Source organism: Canis lupus, chromosome 8 (genome assembly GCF_048164855.1).
Source record: "Canis lupus baileyi chromosome 8, mCanLup2.hap1, whole genome shotgun sequence".
Classification (NCBI taxonomy): domain Eukaryota; kingdom Metazoa; phylum Chordata; class Mammalia; order Carnivora; family Canidae; genus Canis; species Canis lupus.
In genome coordinates, this window is record NC_132845.1 from 28,871,869 (window position 1) to 28,882,173 (window position 10,305).

The window sequence follows — 10,305 nt, forward strand, 5'->3', positions numbered from 1 at the left end:
CCATGTCTGGCCCTCTGTTGTGTTCTACTGAGACAGTATGTCATTGATTCTCAAATAACCATGAGAGGCAGGGGGTGTTATTCCCTTTTCTTCTTCTTCTTCTTCTTATTTATTTATTTATTTATTTTTAACATATGAGAAGTAAGTTCTGAGAAACTGTGTAACTTTCTTAGTTTCTCACAACAAGAACATGGTAGGGTTAGGATTGAAAACCAAGTATGTCTGGTGGCAATTCTTGTGCCCTTTCTGTGACCCTCTCCATGCTCCCAGCTGAATGGAGCCCCAGGGAGAAAACTCTTTCTTAAGGAAACTCTGGAGAGTCTCAGAGGACTTGACAGGTCTCCAACAATTTGCTTCTGGAGGTTTCAGTGATTTACTGGCTAGAGATTGTTCATCCCAACAAGCATAAAGGCAGACTTCAGTGTAGTTTGTTTCTATTAATAAATTATGTGTGTTACATTTATATTAGCAAATAATGTGGCAATTTAAGAATCATGTTTAGAAAATGTAATTATGTCTTAAGGTTCTAGTAGAACACAGTCTGATAGCTATAAGATTATCATATTCCAATGAATATTTTAGCTGTTTTGACATGTGCGTCTCCCTACCTCTTTGTATCTTGAACTCTTGACCTTCTTCCATGTAGTCAAGGTCATTAATTAGCTCAGGGTGGGTTTTGATTTTTATCTATTTATTATTATTTTTTAAATATTTTATTTTATTTTTTTTTGAAAGAGAGAGAGAGAGAGAGAACGAGAGAGCACAAGCAGGGGGAGGGTCAGAGGAAGAAGGAGAAGCAGGCTCCCAGCTAAGCAAGGAGACTGCTGTGACGCGCAATCCCAGGACTCTGGGATCAGGACCGGAGCCAAAGGCAGATGCTTAATTGACTGAGCCACCCAGGTGCCTCTTGGGAAGGGTTTTAGAGCCTATTTCTAAAGTAAGAGAGAAGCTTCTGGTTCATGAGTTGCAAGAATCTGGAATTTGAGCATCAGAGGCCTTAGCCCTGAGATCAGTAGGCAGAATTTATGCCCAAAGTGCAGATTTGGAGGAATATATTGTGGGTCAGAGTGAGCTTTTCTGATATCCAGGTAGATAAAAATTCTGTGGTATGAGGGAGAGGAGACAAATCATCAGAGAAGCACAGGGCATTGCCGATGGTTCCCCTGGGAAGAGTCCAACATTCCCTCCAGACTTTGGGGGCTGAATATTTTTAAAAATACATTCTAAAATAGGGGCATCTGGGTGTCACAGTCAGTTGAGCATCTGACTCTTAGTTTCCTCTCAAGTCGTGATCTCAGGGTCATGAGCTCCATGCTCAATGAAGACATTGTCCCTTCCTCATTGTGTGTCCTTGGCATCTTTTTTGAAGATCTATTGACCATAAATACATGGATCTATTTCTGAACTCTCTATTTGGCTTTATGGGTTTAGATGTCTGTTTTTATGCCAGTGTCATGCTGTTTGGATTACTATAGTTTTATAGTTTATTTTGAAATCAGGTAATGCTGCTGTAGAATTTTGTCAAGTGCTTTTTCTGTATCTATTCAGATTATCATATGATTTTTATTCTTTATTCTGTTTATGTAGTATATCACATTTTAAAACTATCCTTACATCCTAGGGATAAGTACCTCTTGATCTAGGTATGATCTTTTTAATGTGTTGTTGAATTTGGTTTGCTGATATTTTGTTGAGGATTTTTGCATCTAGGTTAATCGTGAATATTGACTCTTGTAGTATTTTCATCTGGCTTTTGTATTAGGGGGATGTGGGAATTGTAAAATGAGTTTGAAAGTCATTTCTCCTCTTCAATTTTTTGGGAGGGTTTGAAAAGAATTGGCTTTAGTTCTTCTTAAATGTTTGGTGGAATTCACCAATGAAATCATCAGGTCCTGGGCTTCTATTGGTGGGAGGTTTTGATTACTGATTCAATCTTTATTCATAAGTGTTCTGTTCAGATTTTCTATTTCTTCATCAGTCAGTCTTTTTTTTTTTTTTAAATAGATTTTTATTTTATTTTATTTTATTTTATTTATTTATTTATTCATGAGAGACACAGAGAGAAGGAGAGGCAGAGAGACACAGGCAGAGGGAGAAGCAGGCTCCTCGCAGGAAGCCCGATGTGGGACTCGATCCCGGGTCTCCAGGATCAGGCCCTGGGCTGAAGGCGGCGCTAAACCGCTGAGCCACCCGGGCTGCCCCATCAGTCAGTCTTGATAGGTTATATGTTTCTAGAAATTTATCCATTTCTTTTAGATTAACTAATATATTGGCCTAAAGAAGCAAAATTGTAACATGACATAGGCCAGCTCCTTTAATTGCCCCTTTGATTCCCATTTTTCCCTAGGTAGCTTGCTTTAGGGAACTAATTCATTAACTAATTAATTAATTAGACTAATTCACTCCCCAATTTGTTTATTCAACAAACTTAAATTGAAAACCTATCATGTGTCAGCTTTATAGGACATAGGGATCTGTGAGATATAGATCTAGCTCATATGACATTAGATTCTTTTTTTTTTTTTAAAGATTTTATTTATTTATTCATGAGAGACACAGAGAGAGAGACAGAGACACAGGCAGAGAGAGAAGCAGGCTCCATGCAGGGAGCCTGATGTGGGACTCGATCCCAGGATCTGGGATCACACCCTGAGCCAAAGGCAGACGCTCAACCACTGAGCCACACAGGCATCCGTCTTTTTTTTTTTTTTTTTTTTTAAGATTTTATTTATTTATTCATGAGAGACACAGAGAAAAAGAGAGGCAGAGACACAGGCAGAGGGAGAAGCAGGCTCCACGCAGGGAGCCTGATGTGGGACTTGATCCCAGGTCTCCAGGATCACACCCTGGGCTGAAGGTGGCACTAAACCGTTGAGCCACTAGGCTGCCCCTGACTTTAGATTCTGAAAGGAGAATGGTTATCTGTATTATAAAATAAGAAGTGTTATGATAGAAATAATCTCAAAATAATAGTGACATTATAGAAAAGTATAATTAATTCAGTTTTCAATTATTTTTTAAACTAAAAACTTTAGCTTAACTTCTGCACCTTGATTGCATTGAAAATATTCTTGTATGGGACACCAAGGGCCTTTATGTGACTCACTTAAAAGGTTGTTTATCTGCCTTCAACTTACTTGATCTCTAGAATCCTTCCACACAGTGGACATTTTCTTTATGTGGAAATTCTCCTCTCTTGGTGGCTAAGACATCACAATCTCATGATTTTCCTCCTTGTCTACTTCTTAGTGTACTTCTCCTATACCTGACATCTAAATCTTAAAGCTTTTCAGGACTCAGTCTTGGAACTTCTTTTCTCCTCTAGTTATATTTTCTTCTAGGTATTATAATATATATCCATGACTTTAAATTCCATCTATTATACTGCGGAATGCTACATTTCTATCTCAAACTCAACTATTCTTTGAATTTCAGTCAATATCTATTTATCTATCTATTCACCCATTTGTCTATATCTATCTCTAGTTCATCTATCTATTATATCAACCTGACATCTCACTTGGATGTCTCAACGATACTTCCAAATCAAAAGTTTGAATTGTTTATATTCGTCATCTGTTCTACTTCTGTTCCTTCCCATCTTAGTAACTGGCTCCATCAAATCACTCAAGTCAGAGTAACAATAGTCATTCATGATATTCTCTTTCCCTAAATCTTGTAAGCAGCCTATCAGCTTCTTTTTTTTAACTTGTAAAATATATTTTGAGTATGTCCACTATTCTTCATCTTCATTGACAATGCCCTAGAACAGGCCACTTTATAGCTTGTCTGGACAACTGCAATAACTTCCACTGGGTCTCCTTGTTTCTATTCTTTGTTTCTCTAATATTTCTTACCTAAAAGAGAGGAACTATTTATTTGAGAAAGAGAAAGAGAGACAAAAAGCACAAGCAGGGGAGAGGGGCAGAGAGAGGGAGTAGGAGATTTTCCTTCTGAGCAGAGAACTCCACGTGGGGCTCAATCTCAGGACCCTGGATCATGACCTGAGCTTAAGACAGATGCTTAACCAACTGAGCCACCCAGGTGCCCCCAGAATAGCTTTTAAAATGCAATTTGCCGTATGACATCTTTGCTTAAGATATTTTGAAGGCATCTCATTGCATTTCAAATAAAAGTCATGAAGTTGTGATTTATCATAACTTCGTAGCTTTTTCACACTTGATACTTGTTGATTTTTTTTATCTTTATCTTGTGCCATTCTATTTTTCTCCAACTGATGAAATACACAGGTTCAGAAACCCTAACAAATCTTAAGGATGATAAATAAAAATAAATTCACAATTAGATACATTAGAGTGGAACTTCAGAAAATTGAAGACAAAGAAAAAAATATTTTTAAATCCTAAAAATAGTCAGAGAACAAAAAAAGACAAATTACCTTTAAAATAGGTACACAAGTAAGACTTCGAGCTGACTTCTGACCAGAATTAATGGAAAATGGAAGACTATAAAATGATAAATTTAATGTGCTGAAATGCCAGCCAACTTAAACTACTAACCACTTTTGTATCCACTAAAAATATCATTTAATAATGATTTGAAATGCAGATATTAACAGCTGATAAAAACTGAGGTGGTTTGCTACAAGCATACCTACAGTAAAGGAAATACTAAAGAGTGTTAATTAGGCAGAAGAAAAGAAACAGAAAGCTAGAGCTGAAGGGAAGAATAAAAACAACAAAAGGGCAAACATTTAGTAAGTCTGAATGAATATCGGCCAAATAAAATGATAATAAAATATCTTGTGAGGTTTAAAATGACATACATGGAGTATAATAATATATAACATACATATAATGTGCATATAACATATAATATAGCCACATAATATATGTAAATATAATTGATATATATGTCTATTAACATATTGTATTTAGCTATAATTATCTATGTAATTAAAGTATACAATGATAATATAATATGAATGGGGGAGGGATAAATGTACTAAGATATTTCTTAGTATTCCTTATATTGGGGAGTCAACAATGTATGATGTAATTTCCCAAAAATAATAGAAAAAGGGCATAAAATCTCCAAAGCAGTAGAGGAGAAAATAGAATAATAAAAAAATTCTCAATCCGAAGGAAAGTAGGAGAGGAGTTAAACAGGAACATTAAATAGATAGGACAAATAGTACATAATAAGATGGTCATTTACATTCAAATATGTGTTAAATTTAATCTAACCTAAATGAGCCGAGTCCTTTAGTTTAAAAATTGAAGTTTGACACACTGGATAAAAAATAAAATAACATAATGTCATTTAAAACATACCTAAACATCAAAACTACAGAAATGTTGAAAACCATTACTAGAAGTGGAGAATCTGCTTCTGATAAATGTTCATTCTGATAAATGTTCAATTTTTGTAAGAAGATAATTTTGTAAGAAGGTAAACAGTTCTTTTTTTTCTTGAAGATAAACAAATCTACATTTATTCACATAGTAACAGTACTGAAACTTGCAAAATAAAAACTAACATAACTGTAAGGAGAAATGGACAAATTTACAGTCATAACAAGACATTTTAATATGTCTTTCTCAGTAATTGATAGAACATGAAGACTCTTGAAAACATCTTGCAAGATTATATAAGATATGAATAACAATTTAGCAAACTTGACCTATTTTATATATATAAGAAATAATACAATACATAATGCATAATATAACAATGAATATAATAGAATGTATAACATAATACATAATATATTATATAACTATATTATTACATATATCATATTTATTATATATTATTATATACTATAAAATTACACATAATATGCCTTATATTATATAACACATGATATGTAATATTTATTATAGGTAACAGTTCAAATTTCCTAAATTTATTTAAATTTTGACTCAAATATATAGTCAAGTTTGCTAATTTTATTTAATAAGTTTGTAAATATATATATACATATATATACACACACAAAATAGGTGAAGTTTACTAATATAGGTACACACATACTAAAATCTCAGTGTGTTTATTATATTTGTAAGACCATTTTTTACCATGATGCCTTACAACACCAAATTTTGTGTATTACCACCATAAAACTAATATTTTAATGATCATTAATTTTAAACAATTTTCAATACCAGGCTCAACAATGCCAGGTCATTCTCCAGTGACATAATGATCTTCCAAAAGCTTTACTCTTAATTTCTTGAACTGGATGAGAAAATAAAAACATTAGTGGAATTAACTTATTTTTTCTCTCTCTCTTTCTAAAAGATTTTATTTATTTATTTATGAGAGACAGAGAGAAAGAGGCAGAAACATAAGCAGAGGCTCTTACAGGGAGCCTGCTACGGAACTCAATCCCAGGACCCTGGGATCACAACCTGAGCCAAAGACCAATGCTCAACCACTGAACCACCCAGGTACCGCTAACTTATTTCTCTTTAAAGTAACTGAAAATACTGTAAAATACCATGAAACTGGCATCACTTGATGGATTGGAAGGGTCTGTTGTTGCTAATGGAGCTCACACATTTACAGATATTGCCCTGCATTTTGAAGATACCCAAGAAAAGCCTGAAATCAAAATGAGTTGAAATTAATTTAGAAGAACAGGCCTTTGCTCTAAATGAAAAGATAAGCTTCACAGTCTTGTTTAAATGCACTTTCTGCAGCTTCACGTATTGGATTATTATTTCATAACTCAGTCTTCTTACCCACTTTTGAAATAGATTCTGAGCGTTCTTCAGGAGATCTATGTCTACGTGTTCAGTGATGTCACTACTACCTTCATAGAGGATGGTAAATCTTGGCAATTTTTCATTCACTTTCTCAGGGATAGTTACGTAGTACTTACTTTTTCACTAAACATACAGTTCCATTCTTCTGAACTCATTGCCGACAGGGTTTGCTATAAATTGGAAAATAATGAAAAACAATAAAATAGTTATGTATTTAAGATGTGCACTGAAAAATAATGACAAAACCACTTTTTGCAAGAGTGTTCACACTACTCTTGCTCTGCAGCAGATTAGCTGATCATCCATCTTCCACACGTACTTCATGGAGATCTCACATGTCATTTCCCATCTTCTGCTGACTCTGCTGGTTGGCAACCTGTGGCTTCACGCATCTCACAGGCCCAGGACATGGCCCAGTGAGCTGGGGGACCAGAGAGTTGTCAAGGGCAGTGGCCTTCTTGTTGAGTGAATGCAATTACCTTATCAGTAAGTCCCTGGCTTTCCTTGAAAGGAAAAGTTTGTTCTGTTGTGTATGAGGAAGAATTGAAAATAAGAGAAAGGTAACTGGCAACCTCTCAGTTGTAACCATTTGTAGAAGCTTCTGGCACATGCCTCACATACCCAAGATGAAACTATGGCAGCATCAGGGAGTACACAATGGGGATCAACCAAACCCATTAAAAAACATGTGGTATAGGGGTTTGTTTATTAGATACTTTTTATTATATCAAGGGAACTCCATTCTATTCTTTGTGCAGCTTTCTTTTCTCCTCCAAGACTGGTTAGGGAAAACAATGAAAGCATGAAAAATAATGACCAAGAATCAAAAATGGGATATTATTGCATATCCTGCAGTATCAGAAAAAATGATGATAGGATATTATGAGCAATTTTATGACAAAACACTGAAAATTCAAATAGAATAGAGACAGTCTTAGAAAATTACCATTTACCAAAATGGACATAAAAAGAAATAGAAAATATGAATGATTGCATAACTGTATAAAACATTGAAAAGATAATTTAAAAACTTTCCATAGAGAAAATATCATGCCTAGGTGACTTAATTATTGACTTCTGTCAAGCTTTGACACAAGTAACTGCTATCTTTTACAAACTTCCCAGAGATTAAAGACTTGTCTTACAATTCATAGTATCATGAAGTTATCATGACTTTAATAATGAATCTGAAGAACTTGACAAGAAAATAAATAGGCAAAAATCACCTATAAACATAGATGAAAATATTCTAAGTCTTTTTAAAAAAATTTTATTTATTTATTCATGAGAGACAGAGAGAGAGAGAGAGAGGCAGAGACACAGGTAGAGGGAGAAGCAGGTTCCATGCAGGGAGCCCAACATTGGACTCGATCCCAGGACTCCAGGATCACACCCTGTGCTGAAGGCAGACGCTCAACCACTGAGCCACCCAAGCATCCCAGATGAAAATATTCTAAACAAAATATTAGTAAATCTAATACTGTGATAAATAAAAGGGATGGTGTATTGTGACCAAGTTGAGTTTATTTCAGGAGTATGTGGTTGATATACAAAATGAATGAAATTTATTACATTTGCAGAGTAAAAGTTGGAAAATATGGTAATTTTAATAAATGAACAGAGATACTTGTCAAAATTCAATATTTTCATCAAGTTCAGAAAAAGTAGCAAAGTAGGAATGGAACGGAACTTCTTTTATTTGATAAAAAGTATTTAATAAACACCTACAACAATATCACGTTTAATGTTTAATGGTTTGATACTAAAGCTTCATAGAATTTTCCTGTTAGTTTAAAAGCAAGACAAGGTTGCTCACTATCACTAGCTGTATATGATTTTTTTTTTTATCCTGGAGGTATTATCTGGTGTGATACATCAAAAACAAAAACACTAAATCACCAAAACAATAGCAAAACTGAATAAAACTTTTATTCATTTGAAAGAAAAAACAAAATTTGTATTATTCTTGGATGAAATAGTAACATTATATGCAGAAAATTTAACTCTAATCAGGTAAGTGATTAGAACTAATGATCATTTAGCAGAGTAACTCTAAAAGACCAATATGCAAAAGTAATTATATATACTAGCAGCAAGTAGAAACTGAAGTTTAAATAAGGTGCTTAATTAAAGTATCAAAGTACCTAGAAGTAAATATACAGATAGAACTATGAAACTTTATTAAGATAAACTAAAAATGCTGAAATAAATGGAGAAATAGACATTGATCATGGATTAGAAAATTCAAATTTGCCAAAATGTCTCTCTTCTCTAAATCAATCTATGGATTTAATCAAATCCAATACAAATTTCACTAGTTTTGTTTTCGTTCTTGTGGAATGTAAAAAGTTACTTCTAAAGTTTATATGAAACTACAAAGATTAAAGAAGAGCCAAGTTAATATAAATCTACATTAAGTTATACCATGTAGTGTTAGCACAAGAATAGACAGGGGAATGAACAGAATAGAGTATCCAGAAAAACAAAGACCAGGCATATATAGACAGTTGATTTATGACAAAGTGACACTGCAGAGCAGTGGGGGAAAGTCTGGTATTCTTAATAAATGGTGCTGGGACAGTTGGACATCTTTCTTATAGAAAATGAAATTGGACTTCCTGTCATACCTAACACAAAAATCAATTCCAGGTGGATTATAGACTTACATATAAAAAAAAACAAAACAATGAAGCTTGTACTAGATAATAAAGGGAATATCTTCATGACCTTACATAGGAAATTATTTCTTAAGCATGACACAAAGGGCATTAACTAAAAGAAGATCGATCAATTTCCATTAAAATTAAGAAGTTCTGTTCATTGACATACACCACTAAGCTAATGCAAAGGCAACCACAGAAAGGGAGAACACATTTGCAACAATTTTAACCAAAATATTCATAATACGTAGAGAATTATTATAAATCAGTTTTAAAAGAAAAGACTAAAGAGAAAAACAGAAAAATGGGCAAGAGACTTCGAAGATGAGGAAATCTAAATAACCAATGAACATTTAGAATGGTATTCAACTCCACTGGGAATCAAATAAAGCCTATCAAAACTTCAATGATAAACAATTGTAAATCCACTAGGTCGGAGAAAATTTAAAAGTGGGACAATTCCAAGGCAAGAACGTGGAAAAATAAAGGCTTTCAAAAACTGGTGGCAAGCTTTGCGCAGTGGCAGTATCGTACTAATGAGGTTTATCCGAGGTGTGATTATTGCTAATCAAACACCGGTGGCGGTGAACATTGGCCCGCACGCTTTGGAAAATGCTTTGGCATGATGTAGTAATGTGCAGACACGCATGACCAGAAAATTCTCTCTTTCTCTTTTCAAAAAAAGCATTCATTCATTCATTCATTCATTCATTCATTCATTTGAGAGAGAGGGAGAGAGGGAGAGCAGGAGCCGGAGCAGGTGGAGGGGCAGAGGGGGAGGGAGAAGCAGACTCCCCCCTGAGCAAGGAGCCTGACTTAGGGCTCCCTCCCAGGACTCTGAGATCATGATCCAGCCAAAGGCAGACACTTAACCGACTGAGCCGCCCAGACGTTCCCAGAAAATCATTTCTTAG

At 34.5% G+C, this 10,305-nt stretch overlaps 1 pseudogene; it reads left to right on the plus strand.

Annotated features, from left to right (window-relative positions):
• Nucleotides 1–9,899: 9,899 nt before the first annotated feature.
• LOC140639268 (U4 spliceosomal RNA) lies at nt 9,900–10,015 on the plus strand (annotated as a pseudogene).
• Nucleotides 10,016–10,305: the final 290 nt, after the last annotated feature.